The 20,131-nt window shown below is 37.0% G+C and overlaps 1 long non-coding RNA gene across 2 annotated transcripts in view; it reads left to right on the top strand.

The window, feature by feature from the left end:
- LOC135212756 (uncharacterized) overlaps positions 1 to 20,131 on the top strand; it is an 819,431-nt gene that overhangs the window by 35,483 nt on the left and 763,817 nt on the right. For both annotated transcript variants that reach the window (XR_010313982.1, XR_010313981.1), the window contains exon 2: positions 11,908 to 11,954. This is a non-coding gene — a long non-coding RNA (uncharacterized LOC135212756). The remainder of the gene's footprint in view (positions 1 to 11,907; positions 11,955 to 20,131) is intronic.

Below are 20,131 nucleotides of genomic sequence, written 5' to 3'. Positions count from 1 at the left end.
AGCAAAGTCTTTTTACACGCACTAAGACATTCGAGGGTGCATGCTTCTCGAGATTTTGCGTGCAAAGTGCGACTGTGGTTGTGGGAGAATTCTGTTGGGTCATTTGAACAATGTTACGATTTATGAGACAAATGTATAGTTCCTTTATATAAGTTATTATTTGATTAACTGTCTCATTTTTGTTCAAACGGATTTTATGTTTGAAGGTTTATAGGATTTTCCTTTGATAAACACGCCTTATTTTTGCAGGATGTAAGATAATATTTTGTATACCCCAAGATGAATCTTACAATTACACTAGATACAGATCAATGTGTTTTATAACTATAGAGGTATCTGTAAGCGCTCGCTTATATGGACTTCTCATTAGGGAAGTTCGAACAACAGACGGTGAGTCCGTAAATACAAGATATTACGTGTATTAAAGAAATAAAACAAGATATTCTAATTTTTACAGCGCGTACAGTTGGGCTTAATCCACCAGTATTTATTATAACTTAATGTATTAAAATTAAAACGAAAACCTGCTCTGATTACTTATACGGTCGTGTGTTTCATAGGAAAATCCTTTTTAATTCAAAACAAAAAGATATTGGTATGAACCAACATCGCTTTTCCCCACTCTGCTAGAGTCGCTTATTGTGTGGAATTTGCTATGCTTTGAACACTTCGGCAGTTTTCGACTGACCTTGACCGCTTGACTAGGTGACACAGTAACCGAGTTTGCTTGTTTGATTCTGAAAGGCTACTGTTTCTATTTCTTTTTGTAAATAAAATTAGGATCCTTCTCTTTATTACCATCGGCAACGTATTGTGTGTTTTTAGCATTATGTTTCTGGTTACGTATAAAGCAATGAATGACGAACTATTAGGAACTGAGCGATTACTAATAAGACAAGGTATCACTACTGCATTCAATATTAACTGTTTGTACTTCATTCTTTGCTAAAATTTGAAATAGTGAGGGATCCTGGTCAGCGCGTTTAGCCTGATGAAAGTTTTTTACAGACATGTTATTCCTTGCAATCCAGCCATATTTTTAAAGTTAAGTTGAGTCATTGAGGTTCGATATTTTATATAACTCAAAAAACTCAAGGCTAAAACTGCGATCGGGACTTTGCAAAGGAGCATTTATTGTCATGACCCGAAATAGTGTTACCTCTAATTTATATAGATTTGTACGGGTGTTCCACTTGTGTTTTGTGTGTTTTCTAATCACTACGGTGCTTAACGACCCTATCCATGCATCTGTATAAATACAGACGTCCACTGCGTAAACGCATATTCACTGTTTAATATGATTTGTTACGTAAGGGATTAATAATCACCCAAAATGATAAAATTAACATAGTATATGATTATGATATTTCAGTAGAACTTCTGGAAACAGACACTCAAAGATAAAAACTCGCAGTAGCGAAATCTCAATGATGTAGATAATTTCTGTAAAAAAGTAAGATTAAGAATGTCTCGTAACTTCAGCCACAGGAATAACGAAATTCGACCTGTAAAGGAAACACTCAAAGTTACTCCAAATGAATAAAAAATTGTACTTAGCTTGCTTTTGTGGGAAGTCACGGTGTTCCGATAACGACACACGGCCTTGGTCCTCCTTCTCTATTTAGCGGATGACCTGGTTTGGCTTCAGTTTCCCCCGTGCGCGTTGTTTCGATGATTCGAGCCCTTGAAAATCCGATGCTGCAGACGTTCGGTTCGTTTGTTTTCTTGCAGTGCCGGAAACGCTCACTACGATGTTTTCTTGAATGATTCTAATGAGAGACGAAGCTTCCGTTGCCGTAGGAAAAGGACACGTCGGTTTTGTTTCTTGAAGTTATTCACTAACGATGATACTAAGTTGCTTGACGAATCTTGTTGTTTTCTGAAGTCGCTCACTAATGATGATACTAGGTTGCTTGAAGAATCTGCTGCTTTCGTCGTCGTTGACTTCATGATTTATTATTCTGTTTTTTCTTCGTAGGACGTTGTAGAGTTCTTCTGGTCCGCTGGCCACCAATTATTAGGGCTTGTGCCTTGTATGATAAGGCGCCCTATGAGGTAATGTTAGACTAGCGATAAACTTACGCTAAGTCGGTTGGTATTGCACTTCCATCTTCAATGGAGTGTCTGGGGTTTTGTAGATCACTTACGAAGTCGGTATTATCTTTACGACGATGTGTTAAACTCATGGTTCGGTGAGGTTCTTGTAGAAAACACAAGGTATAAAAATAGTATATTCTTCTGAAGTTTTATATGATGAAGATCAGGTATGATCGTACAAGTCTTCTATGACGATAGCTTGATCCCTTCTGCCAATGATGATGGCTAATCTTATTCCTCTACATGATAAAGCTTAGGTAAAGAGGTACAGGTCTTCTAATGACGATAGCTAACTCTGTTCTGCTTGTCTACCATCTCTGTTACAAGTTATGAAGGAACAGACAGTAGTTCGAACATATGAACATACTATCAGATGACATAGTTACATACGAACACACAATCAAATGAGACACGCTACAGATCACGTAGGCCGTTTGAATAATAGGTCGGGGTAGTTGTCTCAAGCAGGGAGCTTGGACTAATGTTTATAAACAATTGAATAACTACAGGTGACGGCATGTTATCTTAGCTTACATACTTATTGTATACGTCATCTTTAGCGTCTCTAGTCTGATCACATTCCTGCAAGCAATCTGGTTGACCTCTTTAGTTTTAGACTTTTATATATATGGACTAACATTCCATATTTTTATTATGTAAACACTTACATATGTACATATGGTAACCTACCCTTCACTATACACTACTCTATATATATATGATTTACTAATTAATAATATCAGCAAATTATGCAGGTTCAATACAGACTGGCTTATGATAATTCAGTACAAAAAGAAACAGAATAACACAAACAAAAATCGGACGTTTACTGTAAGGGGCACTCACCAAGATTCGGTCTGTTAGATTACGTGAACTGTGTCAGGTTATTGAGCTCAAGGCACGCTTGGCACACTGCCTCATTTGTAAAAACGTATAACAGGCACCAAAATCCAGAGGAGGTTGCTTGTGTACCTCTTTATGGGTTCCACTACCATGTCAACAAGATGGGGTGAATTATAACTGTCCTCTTGCCTCGAAAGCTGAAAGACCATGGCGTTGCATTCTTCAACACTTGAGGTTGCTTATTTTGACATGTTTGTGTGTATCACAGTGTAAGACCTTTTGTAATTTGTAATAATAGTACATTGTACTTATATCAGGTAATTTGGTCCTGCAAAGTTGGTGCTGCAGCAGTTTCATAACATGTCATGCTAATGATAAAGTGCAATAATGAATGTAAAACATGCCTGGGAATGCATTTTTTCATTGTCAGAGAAATTAGTGTTAGGGCCTTTATGTTCAGTAAGCTAGCGAAACTCATATTCCCATCCTGGAAGTTGGGTAGTTCACCTTAATTAGCTGCATTGCATGGGCAAAACCCATTCAGGGAGAGTGCCATCCTTTTGTGAGGAGGGAGGACTCTGCTTTGATTTGCACTGGGAGTGCCCATTCTGTCGACAGCTTCAGCAGGCAGAAGGTGATTCTGTTGACTGTGGCATGCCTTCCAGTGTGACTGAGCTCCTGTCAGGTGATGCTACAATCAGTGCCTCCCTTGTGGAGGTAGCCAGGCAATGAAGGGGAGTTGGGAGAAGACTTCCCCAGAGGAGGTCTCGTTCCAACAGAAACTTGATTCCATGCCTAATTTTACTCTCCATGCCATGCAGTGCTATTGAGTACCCCCAAGGTGTCATGACCTGGAGCTCGACTTTGGGAATGGACTTGGAGTTGCCCACTACCCAAGTCATTGTCTAGTGAGTCGTTTCATCTACAGTAGCACTGGCTGGTACACAGGACCAGTCAATCAAGCAGATGTCTTGAAGAGATGTGGCAAGCTAGAGCCATCAAGGGGTGCCACTAAGACTGTCCGAGTCTCCCCCCTTTTGGGACAAGGCATGTCAGAAGGCTATGTCACGGCGGATGTGGCACTGACTTAAGTTGATGTGCTTGCTAGAGGTACTGTGCTTTGAGGAGGCATGATATTTGGTAATGTAGTGCCCGAAGGCACCCCAATTCTTACAGGGACCCCTTAGCTGGGCTTGGCTGGCTGTGGCGTCTGTAGATGATGTGGTTTGCCTGGGAATAGTTGAGGCACCAATTGGGCTCATGGTCATTGCTTGAGAGGGTGCTGCTTCCTAGCTCCTCTTTTAAAATGGCACTCATGTTTGGAGTGTCAAACCTTTTTACAGTAATTTGAGGTTTTGAAGGGAGTCCATTCTTCTGGCAAGCTGGCCCTGAGAGATGCCCCGGCGGCACTATGTGCTGGCGAGACATACTGGCAGACAGGTTGTAGGTATCAAATCGTCGGCCATAGGGCAGCCTTCCATGAGTGTCTTTAGCTTGTGTTGTTGAGGTACACGATGAGACCCCCAGGAGAACACTGGAAGAAATGAGTGGTAGAATTTTCTTAAGAGGCCATTTCCATTGCAAGGTGTTGGAAGTAATTATGATGATATCCAAAATATGTTAATGTTTTCATGAAGTGACTTATTATCAGCTAAACATCATTTGGTCTAAACCGTCTTTCTCTTTACTTTTACTCCTGTTTTGCTTTCTCTTTATTTTTACTCCCTGGTTTTTCCTTCTGTCTTATCGTCCTGTTCTCCCAACATATTCAACTCTTTTCGTTGTATTGGGTTTTTCCTCCTGTTGTAGGTTTTCAATTCTTGTGATCCGACAACGCGTCTTCAAAGAGCTTGCCTTTGTTATTGGAAAGGGTCGTCAGCTCAAGTTGATTAAACTTTTTAAAACAGTGGGTTATAGTGTCTATAGGAAAGATCCGACTAATTCGTGTAGTTTACTGGTTTTTATTTATGACTTAGAATATTGGATGTGTGTAAAGATTCTGAAGGGTTAGGAAAGCATTATGGAAAAGCCTAAAAAGTTCTGAAAAAGGTTTTTTGTATTGATTTAAAAATACAGGAGTTTTAGGATGTGGTATTTGATTTATTTGAATGATAATGTAAAAAAAAAAGTATGCATGTTTAACAGTACAGAATAAATTATTCCCTAACAAAACATAGCGTGTTTGTTTATTTGCAGTTTCGTTGGTGAAACAAGGCTCTATTTGACCGTAGATTTTAGCACGCTGCCCGAATAAGTTGGAAGTTGGTCACGCTTATATATATTATATATATATATATATATATATATATATATATATATATATATATATATATATATATATATATATATATATATATATATATATATATATATATATATATATATTATATATATATATATATATATATATATATATATATATATATATATATATATATATATATATATATATATATATATATATATATATATATATATATATATATATATATCTATATATATATATATATATATACATATATATATATATATATATATATATATATATATATATATATATATATATATATATATATATATATATATATATATATATATATATATATATACATATACTATATATATATATATATATATATATATATATATATATATATATATATATATATATATATATTATATATTATCATATATATATCACACACATCACACACACACACACACACACACACTATATATATATATATATATATATATATATATATATATATACTATTATATATATCACACACACACAACACACACACACACACACATTTATATATATATATATATCTATATATATATATATATAATTGCGAAGTTCATTCAATTGGGTTTGGAACAGTTTTTGGTTTATTACGAAATTAAGAAACAAACTCCAAGAAAAATGCTGAAATATAGAAGGGAACTAAGGGTATAGAGGGATTTCTTTATTAACAAAGGTCATAAGCTGTGTGTGACCCCGTAAGGGTTGTAGTGTCATCAGCACACCTCACGGGGTGCACTGTAGGCATTACTGAAGGTCCTTTGCAGCGTCCCTTCGGCCCCTAGCGTCAACCCTTTTTGATTCCTTTTGCTGTACCCCCATGCATATGGTTCTTCCGCTTTGCTATCCATCTCTTCTGACAATGATTTCATAGTGGAACTGCGAGGTTTACCTCCGGTCACACGTTTGAAGCCTACCTACTCTCAATTTCCTTTCCAGCGCTGAATGACCTCATAGGTCTCAGTGCTTGTCCTTTGGCCCAGACTCTATATTCCATTCCAGTCATAGTGTGAGAGAGGAAAAGCTAAAAAAGTTATAGCTACTAACAGGGGAGATTGGAGGATGAAAGAAATGATAATACGTTATACAGAAAAAGGTGTAATAAAGCCACAAGTAATACCGGAAGATGATGGGGGTAATTCTGCCCAGTAGCCATAATTGGAAACATAAATGGGTAATTGGGAACAGAAGGGCCGCTCTTAATTTAGTTCTCCATATGTGAAGCCTCCAGGAACAGTTTCTTTTTCATTAGAAGTCTTGAAAGCCATTGTGATCGTTTAAGAATTTAATTATTTTCCGGGGAAAAATGACTTGGCTGTAACAGGAACCCAGTGAGCTTAATTAGAAGAGCATTTGCTCCCTGAGAGGTGAGGTTAGTGTGATTGGAAATTTAGACGGAGGGACTATCATTGAAGATATCGTCCACCAAGGTTATAATTCTTTCGAGCACTTGAGGAGACTCGGAGAGATGGGATGGAAATTGATAAATGATGATCACTTTGTCAAGGATATGAAATTTCAAGATATATTTTGCACAAATTGCAAACGTCTCATTGAAGGATTCTCATCTTAAAGCCCAATTTTTTTTTCGTGAAATGTGCATGGCTCATTGTGAAGTGTCACAGTATTATTTTTGAAATACCTTCGATGGATGTTGCAGTCTGTTGCTAAGTTGTATTGAGAAGAGTATTTATTTTCATGGGGCTAAAAAATATGTAATTCCAAATTTTGAAAATGTTATGTATGTATATGCATATAGGTAGGAGGTCAATAGAGATTTTTTCCTTCAAGGCCAATGGAAATGATAACTAATATTTTTTTAACTATGCCCTTCCCCTCTAAAAGAAAAAAAAAATGGAAATAATGCCCAGTATATTTTCGACAACGCCCTCCCTCTCAAAGAAAAATTAATAAATAAATAAAAATTAAATTAAAACGAAGGCATGAAGTGCTTTGATTGATTACCTTGGCGGTGACAGGAGGTTTTACGCTGCCAAAGCAAAAGATTGCCGCAGCCAGAAAGAATTTCCGAGTTGTTGGTGTTATGCTTAACAGCTGAGATTGTACTTCGAACCACAGGGTGTAGTTATGCTGGGTTCTTGAGAGTTGGTAATGGACAAGAGGGAAAAAACTAGATCGAACGGAAATGAAGGTAAATACTTTAGCATCTTTCAGATACTTGAATCGATTAGGCAATGTTGCTCTCTCTCTCTCTCTCTCTCTCTCTCTCTCTCGTCCTCGTCTCCTCTCTCTCTCTCTCTCTCTCTCTCTCTCTCTCTCTCTCTCTCTCTCTCTCTCTCTCTCTCCTGTGTTCACATTCAGTATTGGTGTAATTGAACTTTATTTTTTAGTTATATTTTAGCTTTCCAATTCCATCTTGAATCTTCCTCTTGGGTTGGATGGTGTCTTTGAAGTATGTCGAATTCTGAGTTCGTATGAATTTCCGTTAAGGTGGAAACACGAATCATCGAATGTGCTCGTATGCGCGGTGGTTTTTCGTCTTTCCATTTTGTTTTTAACTGTTCTAGTATATTTAGTGATTTTATTTCCATTTTATGGTGGTGTTGCGTGTATACCATGACATGCAAGTAGGATTTTTATAAGAATGATGAGAACTTTTGTTTTTATATAGAAATCTTGCTTACTTGATATACTATTGTGTTGAATAATTCATGTTGATGAGAAAATTTTGTTTTTATATCGAAATTTTGATCCTATTTAGTGATTTTATTTCCATTTTATGGTGGTATTGCGTGTATACCATGACATGCAAATAGGATTTTTATAAGAATGATGAGAAACTTTTTTTGTTTTTATATAGAAATCTTGCATACTTGATATACTATTGTGTTGAATAATTCATGTTGATGAGAAAATTTTGTATTTATATCGAAATCTTGTTTACTTGATATACTTTTGTGTTGAATAATTCATGTTGATGAGAAAATTTTGTTTTTATATCGCAATTTTCTCTACTTGATATACTGTTGTGTTGAATAATTCATGTTGATGAGAGTTTTGTTTTTATATCGAAATTTTCTCTACTTGATATACGATTGTGCTGGAATAATTCATGTCGTTTCAAACTCCCAAAGTTGTGGGAGCAACGGAATGTTGTGGATGAAGTGGATTTTTAATGCGTAGTTAAGCGTTTCAATTCTTTCATTATTGATGCTAAAACCAAAGCGGAAAATATATACGGCCTGAGAGGCTGATTTTGTACTGAAACGAGAACTGGATCCTATTTTCTTTATGGGTTTCTGAGGGTTTAGCCACTGTTCATCGTAGCTTATAAGTTATAGGTCAAAAGCCTTAGCGCGAGTTGAATGGAATTATACTCTGAAGAGAATATTACCAAGTTTTTTTTGTTTTGTTTAGATTCTCCTTTCTTTGTTATTTGGGATCTTTTTGGTTATTGTATTCGACTGTCTTTTTGAAATTACGATAATCTTACCTTGTAGTATTAAACTAGGTAAATGTTTTGGGTAGACTTATCGGAGTCTCATTGTGATTATGTATATCATTTCTATTATGTATGAAGTTTTACGGTTTTACCTGAAAGAATTTTTTTAAATTGGTGTAATGCATATTTACATTTTGACCATCTCCCAAAGTAACATTTCTTGCGAATATTTTTCGGGATAAAACTTCAGTTTTCGAAAGTACGAAAATCAGTGTTGTGATGCATAGGTATTTAAAATTCACGAAAAAATAGTATTTGTTCGTTGACTTTTTTCTTACTTGGTTTTTCTTTTTCTGCCTTGTGTCTGCCTTAGGCATCGCTACTTTGGAATAATGTGCCCAAAGAAATTCTGATCTTGGGGCTCAAGATACTGTCTGCCGTTTGGCATCTTCATAAAAGAAAAAAAAAAAAAGAATTATGGCCGAAGGTGTCGCATTTGTATGCTTCATTATTCTAGCAACTGAACGTTTGTTAAAATTCGCACCCTTCATCTTTACGAGTCTCCTGCCTCAAGTCAAGAGAACGTTGATGAAAATATTTATAGAAGGAAACAAAAACTGACTGTCATTTTTTACCACTTGTCAAGAATTTTAATTTTTCAAATGCCGAGGATGACAGGGTCATTCTGTGCATTAGGGGAAACTCGTTTTAATACGTATTTGCATTTACAGGAAGGAAATTTAAAAGTTGAGTATATCTCAGTTTAACCAGACCGCTGAGCTGATTAACAGTTCTCCTAGGGCTGGCCCGAAGGATTATATTTTTAATTATTTACGTGGTCAGGAACCAATTGGTTACTTAACAACGGGACCTACAGCTTATTGTGGGATCCTGACCATATTATATCGAGAAGTGAATTTATAATCGCCAGAAATAAATTCCTCTGGTTCCGCATGGGCGGCAGCAGGGAGCGAACTCGGGTTAACTGATTGATAGGCGAGTACAGAACCCACTCGTCCAAAAGGGAAGGAAAAAGGCTACTGTTTTCAGTACTTTATAAGATAAGGATAAAATATGATATAAATTTTGAACGATTCAGCTGTTAACTGATGGAAAAAAATCCTTTTATTTCCGTTTTGAATTTAAAGACGCTTTTTATTTCGTCATCCTGTAGACAGTTGAGTTGTTGACATGCAGTCACAGTCTGAGAAAAACGTAATTGTTGTTCTGCATTGTCTGTGCTTGTTTTCCTACTTCATTTTCGTGTTCCATTTTGATGGCCCTCACTTGGTGTCCCGTAGAGGGGTAGTGCCGTCAGTGCACCTCGTTCAGTGCGATGTAGGCATTACTTAAGGTGATTTGCAGCGTGCCTTCGGCCCCTAGCTGCAACTGATTTCATTCCTCTTACTGTGCATCCGTTCATATTCTCTTTCTTCCATCTTACTGTCCACCCTCTCCTTACAATGGTTTCATAGTGCAACTGCTTTGAAGTTTTCCTCCTGTAACAACTTTCAAACCTTTTACTGTCAATTTCCGTTTCAGCGCTGAATGGCCTTAGTTGCCCCAGTGCTTGGCACAATGCCAAAAATCTATGTAAATCAAATCAAACCTCACTTGTTGACTCCGGTCCACTGATTTGTTCTGTTTACAGTCCATAGTTTTTTCGAAAATTTTATTACTCCTTTTCATTACTGTATTTAAATTTTTCTAATTTTCTTTGTCATATGTTCTTCTTGTTTAGGAAAACCGACACTGGTCGATTCGATTTTAAAGATGATTATCTCCTTTGTTCTTGAAAGGTAGTTTACCTGTGGCATTTCCCCCCTTGTGAGTAACAATGGTTTTCCTCGCTTTGGTTCATCCATTTTTCGTCACAACAAGAGAAGTTCATGAAAGTTTCCCGTTTTATTGGTTGCTCCGAGAAGTGGGTCAGCAGCACAGCATTTTTGCTACATTTTTTATAGGCTTCCTCACATTCCAACTTTTTTTTTTTTTTTTTTTTTTTCATGATAGGGGATTCTGGTAGGAAGGTATCTCAGTTTCGCTTACTTTAAAACTGTTATATATATTTTGTCTTTAAAGATATGAAAAATTGTTTTAAAATAATGCATTTAGGCTTTTAAAATAATGCGTTATCTTAGACGACTATTTTTGAAAAATTTTTTTAATGAAAAGACCAAATATATAACAATTTCATTTTCTATTGAACCATGTACAAACAGACAGGTATTTGTATTTGCTCTTGATTTGAGTACGTTTTTGTTACAATACCGTATATCCCAACCCCCTCCTTTTTTTTTATATTAAATAAGTCGCCATACTTCTCAACATGAAAAGATTGTTCAGTTCTAGTTTCGTTTGAATATTCCTTTTTTTTTTTTTCACATAAGGCTTCCATTTTTTTTTTCATTTATGATGAAATTCCCAGTTGGCTTCACAGCCCCCTCCGTCAGTGATTAGAGTTTCATCCTTTGAAAAAATAAAATATATTTTGCTTCATTTGTTCATTCGCCATTTTACATAATATTGTTGCTGCGCCACTAGAGGTTTCGTAATTTGTTCGCCATTTTGCACAATATTGTTGCTGTTCATTACAGTGAGTGTAATACTGTTGCTTGCAAATTTCACCCTGTCAAATTTTCCCTCTTCATTGGTGGCACAAACACAATGAGCAGTGTTCTGTGTGCGTTGGTCACATAGTACTTTTCTTATTACCACGGTATCCATTTACCATTATTAGCTTGTCTTTGCTTTTGTGTTGCCCATCAAGTTTCGTCGTGTATTTTAATTATAAAATATTGGTTTTTACTATGATTTTTTTTATTATAATTCATAAAAGGTTTCCAAGGAAGTTCAGAATGACTCCAGAATGTATTATCGTAAAAATAATAAATATCAGTCAAATATTAACTATTGTTGTATATCTCATGTTTTTGGGCATCTGATTTCAGAATTCTGCGAATTTTCCTTTATGTAAACGATAATATAGGTGAAATTTTGCTGTTGTTTTCCATGTCTGGAATATTTTACATGAAGATGAATATGGATTTTAATGAATTGGTTATTCAGAAATCATAAATTAAAATAAGAAAAATTGGGGGAAATTTTTAAGTGAGGGAAGGAATTGTTCTTTTTCAGCATCTAGAATGATTGTCATAATAAATTATTATAATAGAAGGTTTTGGAATCTGTAAGGTTGTCTTAAATGTATAAATCATATAATATAGTAACTTAGAATTAAATTTTTGTTTTTCAGCAAGAGATGATTAGCGGGGCCAGGGAATAAGGGGCCTTTGGAGAAAGGTAAGTGGATGTTTAGTTGGTTTATTGCTTATAAGACGTTTCAGTGTCATATTACTGAGGCAGTTTGGATAAACTGAGTGCTTTGAAGCTTAATATTTTCGATCTCTCTTACGTCGGCCATCACGGATGTGATGCGAATGACTGATGACGCTCCTGGAAATAGATTCACCTAAGGCAATCTGGAAGATGTGCATGCATGCTTAGATTCACCTTGGGCAATCGGGGAGACGTACACGCTTGCTTAGGTTCACCTTGGGCAATCAGGGAGACGTACACACTTACTTAGATTCACCTTGAGCAATCAGAGAGACGTACACACTTGCTTAGATTCACCTTGGGAAATCAGGGAGACGGACACGCTTGCCAGATTCACCTTGGGCAATCAGGGAGACGTGTGTGCTTGCTTAGATTGACCTTGGGCAATCAGGGAAACGTACACGCTTGCTTATATTCACCTTGGGCAGTTGGTGAGACGTACACACTTGCTTAGATTCACTTTGGGCAATCAGGGAGAAGTGTGTGCTTGCTTAGATTCACTTTGGGCAATCAGGGAGAAGTGTGTGCTTGCTTAGATTCACTTTGGGCAATTGGGGAGACGTGCTTGCTTGCTTAGAATCATCTTGGGCAATCAGAATGATGTGTTTGCTTGCTTAGTTTCACCTTAGGCAATCGGAGGGATGTGCTTCCTTGCTTAGATTCACCTTGGGCAATCAGAGGGACCTGTGTGCTTGCTTAGAATCATCTTGGGCAATCAGAGGGACCTGTGTGCTTGCTTAGATTCATCTTGGGCAATCAGAGAGACGTGCTCGCTTGCTTAACTGACTTATGTTTCTCTTTAAGCTGGGTAAATAAAGTTGATATTTCAGTTAACGTGAAGTTTCGAGGGGTAAATGTTGACATTAATGTGCTTCATTTTCATTTTATAACAGAATGAAAAATGGACTGGATTCTGGTGAAAATACTTGATCCAGTTTTGTTCAGTTTGCCGTAGATTATCCAGTAAACTCCCGTGATCCATGAAGGGCTGTTGTTTGATGTCACTTGAATTATGAAGATCAGTGTCATTACGCAGTAGGAAAACACATCCTCATGCAGCCATTAAACATGATAGCATGAGAACGTTTTTTTGAAGTGGGTGGGGGGGGGGTGGGGGGGGGGGAACCACTGCGACCACATTCCAAAGACTGTAGATCTAGACATAACGTAGGCATAGCTTTCCGTGCTGATTAAAATTATAAATTTAATTTTTTGAAGCATAGTGACCTCGGAATCACAATATTGAACTGTTTGTGTAAAAACCTTATGGCCAGATTTAACTAAGAACGCGTAGTTTTTATAGTTCTGCAGCGAAAAGAATAATTGTCGATGAAAGATTGATCGGTGCAAATCTCACTTCGTAAACTATATTTTAATGGTGTGAACCAAATGGGGTCGCTTGGTCCTCAAGACCCAGTCAGTCAAGCACCAGATCATCTCAGTATCCCACACAGCAAACAAAATCATCTTATTGGTTTAATAGAAAATTGATTAAGACCGAGATATTCATGGCAGAACATTCTGCAAGTTATTCAGCAACTGTCTTGCATAAAACGGGAGACACTCTTGTTAGCAACACCACAACAAACGCCAGAAATACATAGATGCTGAAATATGTGGGCCACATTCTCCCAGACCAATTAACAGTTCAAATGGCGGTGCTCAGGGGTATACGTGTTTTAGATTTTATATACAGCTGGCAGTTTACCAATCCTTACTAAAAGCATATGCATCTGCTGTTTCATATAAGTGACTCGCTACGGTTTTTTAACGGTTATTTATGATAAATTCGTTAAGTAACTAAGTCTACGGGCATACTCAGCCCCGTTTCACGGGCAGAACTAGTTCCTTTTCAGGGAATAGCATCACAAAAGTAAAAGTAAAAGTATTGATTTAGACTGGAATTTTGGGAGTGAACCTGAGCTCAACATGAGAGCCATTGTTTTTATTATTTGGTAAACATTTCCATACACTCTATAGGAGGTCAATATGTTTTTGTTAGGGATTTGGCCAACTTTGGAATTCTGACCGTAAAGTATTTACATTCCATCCCTCGTATCTTCCGCTTAATGGAAATTACCACTAGAATTCCAGTCGAAATTCTTGAACATCCAACTATCGAATTCTGCCCATAGGCAGTTCAAGGGAGCTGACTTTGAATACAGTTGCTGAACGAAACCGAAAGCTGTTGCCTATAGGAATTCCTGTGGATTACACTCATCCATTGTAAGGGTTCGTGACTCCGAAACCCAGGTTTCACTGTTACATGAAAGAGAGTTTTAATATTTGTTGTGTGTGCTGGAAATAAAATACTTCTAGCGTATTTATGAGAAAATTCCCCCATTTAGAAAGTAATGGATAGCTTTGGGATTAAGTAGGAGAGAAATGCATTACTGTGTTCGTTCAGTGAGTAAACTCCTTTTTTTTTCTTTCCTATTGAATGTCTTGAGATTTTTTCTCCACAGATTAAACCAGTTCTCTTATTTATTGTGCAGTAGTAATTTCTTTACCTTTGTTTCCCCACGAGCTGACGGCACTTCGCAATGGATGCATATATTATTTGGCAGGGTCTTCGTTTACTTGAACTTACACTGTAGGTTATAACTTGGATATTATTTAATGCAAAGATTTTATCATCGATCTTGAAGTGGTGTATTTCCTTGTTCAAAATAACTAATTTCTATGTTGGTCATATTTTTCTTGTATCTGCTTGAAACAGAGAGATATTGGGTGAAGGAATTAAAAGAAACCCCCCCCCCTTTTATTTTACTATCTCTTATACTTTTTGGGAACGATGTAGCACGGTAAAAGATTCTGCAGAGATTGTCTTTTCTTGGGTTAATATTAATGTTATGTCGTGGAACTACTCGAAAAATTGTACCTTGAGATCTAGTACGTAGTATTCAGCTCCATGAATATATATATAAAACAAACTGAAATACAGACTTGAACGTCTTACAAGAGCCGTTTCTGACCTATTGACCTTAGTATCTTAGGTCACGAAATCGAAGGAGAGGGAACATCACCAGACGATAATTTCGAGGAAATGCCTTGTCTGCGCTCTCTTTTTTCCAAGCTTCTGTCATATTCGGGGTCTTTCATTGTATCTTTATGGTTATTTTATACCTAACCTTATTGACGACCTTTTTATTTCAACTCTATAGTCGTAAATTTTTTTACTCTTGAGATCATGTTTAGCAGATTTTTGCTGTAAATCTTTTCATTTTCTTGGGAGGTCTATGGATATAGAGAGGGATTTCGATCATTTCTCTAAGTGTCTGGAAACGATTGATATAAATGATTGATTGATTATAATAGGTTATCTGGAGTGAAGCTGCAGGGATCATTGACCCGTGATGATGTGTAAATCTGACCTAGTTTCTTGAAGCTGTTGTCGTTAACTGCTTTTCCCAAGGTCAAGAGACCTTAGCTTTTCCTTTCCTGTTGAAATCCCTGGAGTGACGGAGAGGTCAAAGTGAAAAGCACCCTTTGTCTATTGGTTGTACCTGTCAACGTGAAGTGGATTTGAAATGAGGAGATGGAAAGGGGCGGGGGAAGTCAATCTAATTGGATGAGGGACCGGGAGGTAATCTGATGTGAGAGGGGCAGGACCTCCTTATGTAGGTGAAGGGGAAGATAGAAGATGGATGTCTTGATGGCTCCGATGCACGAGTCAACATGAGAGGAGGGACGGTTGCCGTACGTTTTGAGGGAGAAATATTTTGAGGGAGACATTGAACTCTTGTCATGAATGTGATTCGAAATGCACGAACATTTTCCTTATGGAATAAAATAGGACATTTGAATAGTTTATCTTATAAAAGTGAAAAGAACGTGGTGGCGTTACTTTGGTACCAACTTAGGAAAGATTTTTTTTAATTAAAAAAAAAAATCTAACCTGATCAGTTTCATAATACAAGAAAATATTCTGAAAAGAGAAAAGAAAATAAATGACAGAACGTCTATGGATTAACTTGATTCGCATGTTCAAGGAAAGTAATTGAAGATGAAAATGATAGTATTTAAATGTCTGATGATCTGATCATTAGTATTGAATAAAAGAAAGAAGAATAAATGATACATTTTTTCACGAGAAAGAAAAGTCGATTAGCCAGAACTGGATTCATTAATTTCAATTAATATTTTTTATTATTAATAATAGTTGTTATTGTGCTATGAAAGAAAATGATTTTTGAAAACCCCAAGTCACACAATCAAGGACCAAAAGACCCAAAACAAATAGCAATTCCGATCTGCAGTGATGCCTAAACATCGCTGGAGACAACCAGAGACTGAACAAGTCAATAAAACGTTTAAGAGACGTTGCTAAAGAACGTTTTAGGCGGTTCTCTGCTGATGAGGGTTTTAAAGATGTACGGCTCTTGAAGAACACGACTATTGGCAACCCCCCTTCTTCTCCCCCCCCCCCCCCCCCCTGTCCCCCTTCTCATATCCGTTTTCTTCCCAGTTTATCCCATGTCAACGCGACTAGGTTCTAAGAGAAGTCGAAAACAATTTTTGAAACAAGCGCTAAAGAATAGATTAAAATATATTTAAAACTTCTGAAATCCAATATCAAAGCCACTTTCCCCGTTTCATGAAATATCGCGTATTGAATTCTCATTTGATTGAAGTCGAAAACCGATGATTATTTGGTAACAAAGGGCCATGGAAACCTCTTCCCTTTTCACTCATTTTTTTTAGATATAGAATTGAAAAGAGGTATTTTTATCCTTTGTTATTTATGATTTAGTCCTTTTGTTATTTTACGATAATGGTTAAAGAATTGCCTTTTCAGATCTTTGTTATTGGCGATTATGGGAAAGCTCTTTTTATGTTTTCAATTTTTATTTTTATTTTTAGGTTTTGTTAGTTGGACTACTGCTACTATTTGTTTTTGTGGGGCGAAAGGGCGGGGGGGGGGGGGGGGGGGGGGGGGGGGGGGTGTTCGTGTACCTGTGCCGTGCTACTTGGATGGAATTTTAGGATAATCTTCTTATCTTACTGTCAAAGCAGTTACGTCTATTTTTGCGAAGTGCACGACGTCAATGGTCATTTGTTCTATTTGTGATGGTTATGTAGGTTTTATTTTTTGTATTTCAGTAGTATGAAGTTCGGGACTACTTTTGAATTGGCAATGAAAGCTATGTTGTCAAGTTCCAGCCTGTAGTTTGTCGAGAATAGAAAATCACAATGAAATGAACTACTACACCAACAAAAGTGAATATTTTCTTCAGGTATGCTCATCTTGACATGAGCTTGATTCAATATTTATTTTGATTTGGTTGTCAGTTTCATGCATATAGTTATTTTCCGACTCTCATTCTTATATATGCTGTGATTATTGTAGTATACTATTTCATCACTTCCGGGTTAATCTCTCTCTCTCTCTCTCTCTCTCTCTCTCTCTCTCTCTCTCTCTCTCTCTCTCTCTCTCTCTCTCTCTCTCTCTCAATGAATTTGCATTAACTGTGTAAATTGAAACAGCGAAATATAATACTCGAGGAAGTGCTAGCCACAGAGGCCATGTGAAGTGTCGTTGGCATTCGTTGGCTGACATTTTTTCAAAGGAGAACAGGTAGTATATGTTTGAATTCCTATATGTTTGAATTCCTATATGTTTGAATTCCTATAGGGTACTCCTCCAGAAAGCTCTCTCTCTCTCTCTCTCTCTCTCTCTCTCTCTCTCTCTCTCTCTCTCATACACACACACAGACACACACACACACACACACAATATCATTTTTTTTATGTTGTCTTTTGATTTTTAGGGAGACTCCTTGTATTATGTACATGTTATTTTTGCAGTTTTACCCTGATTACTAGTTTGAATTCCGATACGATATCCCTCCAGAAAGGAAGCTTTATTTAATATATATATATATCTATATATATATAGATATATAATATATATAATATATTAATATATATATATAGACATATATATATATACATATACATATACATCAATTGTTATTTGCAGTTTTAACTTGATTACTCGTAGCAGGATCTGAAGAAAAGACATTTTCTGTGCTTCACTTTAGTGCCATTTATTGAAGCGAAAAATAATTTTGCGGTGAATGATTGCTGGATCTTTCACACTTTAATCGAAGAATCTAAAAAAAACAGTTGAAAATGCGAGTGTTCTGCTGCCTCCCGGAAGTAGATTCCCGAGCTCCGAGGATTGATGTCGCAGCCGGAAGTGGGTTAGTGTCTCGCCCATCCCATTCCCCATCCGATCAAGGATGGAGGGGCGAGGGATAGGGATGGTGGGTGCTAGCCAGGCACGTCACCCACCCACCCACCATACGCGCGAACGCACGAACTCGGTACCTCCGTCGGGAAAGTTGTTGGGTTTTCGGCTTCTTTCGTGAATTTAGAACTTTTTTTTTTTTTCAGTGAAGGAAATTGCCGTTTGTTTTAGATATATGATGTAAGAGTACGTTGGTAAGGAGGGTGATGCCGACGTCACGAAAATTTTGCGAAACATCGAACATTTAATATATTTAGTTGTTGCAAAGCAATTGGTTTGTATACCAACTCGAATAACCAATTTAGTACTCGTGAAGAAAACGAGAAAGTTGGTAACAGGAGTGAATGGAATCTGATGAGTCGAGTGAGTGAAATTGAAATGTAGCCTTGAGAGGGGAAACTTAGTCATTTTGTATATAAACAGGTTTGTCAGTTCGATGTCAGAGGGGGAAATGATAAGTGGCTGGCAGGAGGAAGTACGAGGCTGAAGATAATTTGGCTCTGCTGAGATATCTTGGTCTGGAGATATCTCAGCCCAGCCGGGTAAAGTATTGAAGTTTGATGCACTTTACATTGGTTTGAAGGCTGGGTTACATTAAGAAATTTACTTCTCATTTTGTAAAATATGCGATTCATCATCCGTGGCTAAGGTCGTGTTCGTCTACCGATTCAGTAGCCCCGAGTTCGATTCACCTCTCTGCCAACGTGGAGTCAGAGAAACTGTTTCTGGTGATTAGAAACTAATTTTTTTATATAATGTGGGTCGGATCCCACAGTAAGCTGTAGGTCCCGTTGCTAGGGAACCCATTGGTTCTTAGCCAAGTAAGAATATATAATCCTTCGGGCTAGCCCTAGGAAAGCTGCTGTTAATCAGCTCAGTGGTCTGGTTAAACTAGATGTACTCAACTTGTGCGTGGAAAGAATAGTATACCACTTTTATGCTGTACGAAAAATAGTCATAGATTGTACCGCGGACGTTGTAACTTGTTTTAGAAAGGATGGCACTCAATTCTCGTGTACTGCATTCTTATCTCCGCCAGCTGTAGATTCTTGGAATTTTCATCTTATTGGTTTTTACGAAGCACAATGGACGTTTGTTCCTTCGCGACATAAAAACCATCGGTCCTTTACGATAGGAATTACTTCAGGCGTAGCCTGAAGTAATTCCTATCGTAAAGGACCACAGGTTTGTACAGCCAGGAAAAATACAATTTACTTTTAAAAGATTATGATTTTTCTCATTACATTTCGGGGTTTAAACAGAAATCTTTCATTAGGTATATGTCAAGTTGTCGGTTCGCATTTTTCACAGCTTCGTCTTTGGACGTTCTGTTGATGTTGATGGGTAATGTTGCGAACATCTTCGTCATTTATTCAATGCTTAGCAATATTCCATCTCTTGGTTATGCGGTCTTTTATAAGTTGTCACGATAGTCTTAGGATTATCCTCTTATTATACCGGAAGTTTGTCTTTCGTTATTGAAAGGTTTCAAGGTAAATAAGGGCTTTGTCCCTTTGGAAATCATTGATGATATGACTTAAAACTAGCTTCTATTGAAGGAAGTCTTCCCTGGTTTATGGGTTTGAAGAGAGATGCACCGACAACTTTAATTATTCCGCTATGCGTGTGAATTGTTTTCTTGTACGTTTCATCTTTAAGATGAATAGCCACCTTGGTTTGTTGTTGTGGGCCTTTAATGTACCACGAATTCTTCGCATCATTCCAATTCTGTTTGGTGGAAGGATAAGTTTGAAAGGATTTGGAAATTAGCTTTGAGTAAAATCGAATGGTAAAATGTAATTCCGTTCCCCGATCCATATCATTTGTAAATAATGAAGGCATTTCAACTTCATTTTGTTTAGAAATATTGAAACGAAACATTGTTTAT

Source organism: Macrobrachium nipponense, chromosome 41 (assembly GCF_015104395.2).
Source record: "Macrobrachium nipponense isolate FS-2020 chromosome 41, ASM1510439v2, whole genome shotgun sequence".
In the NCBI taxonomy this organism is placed as follows: domain Eukaryota; kingdom Metazoa; phylum Arthropoda; class Malacostraca; order Decapoda; family Palaemonidae; genus Macrobrachium; species Macrobrachium nipponense.
Note: the sequence above shows the minus strand (reverse complement) of the source record. Positions and strands in the feature narration are given on the sequence as shown.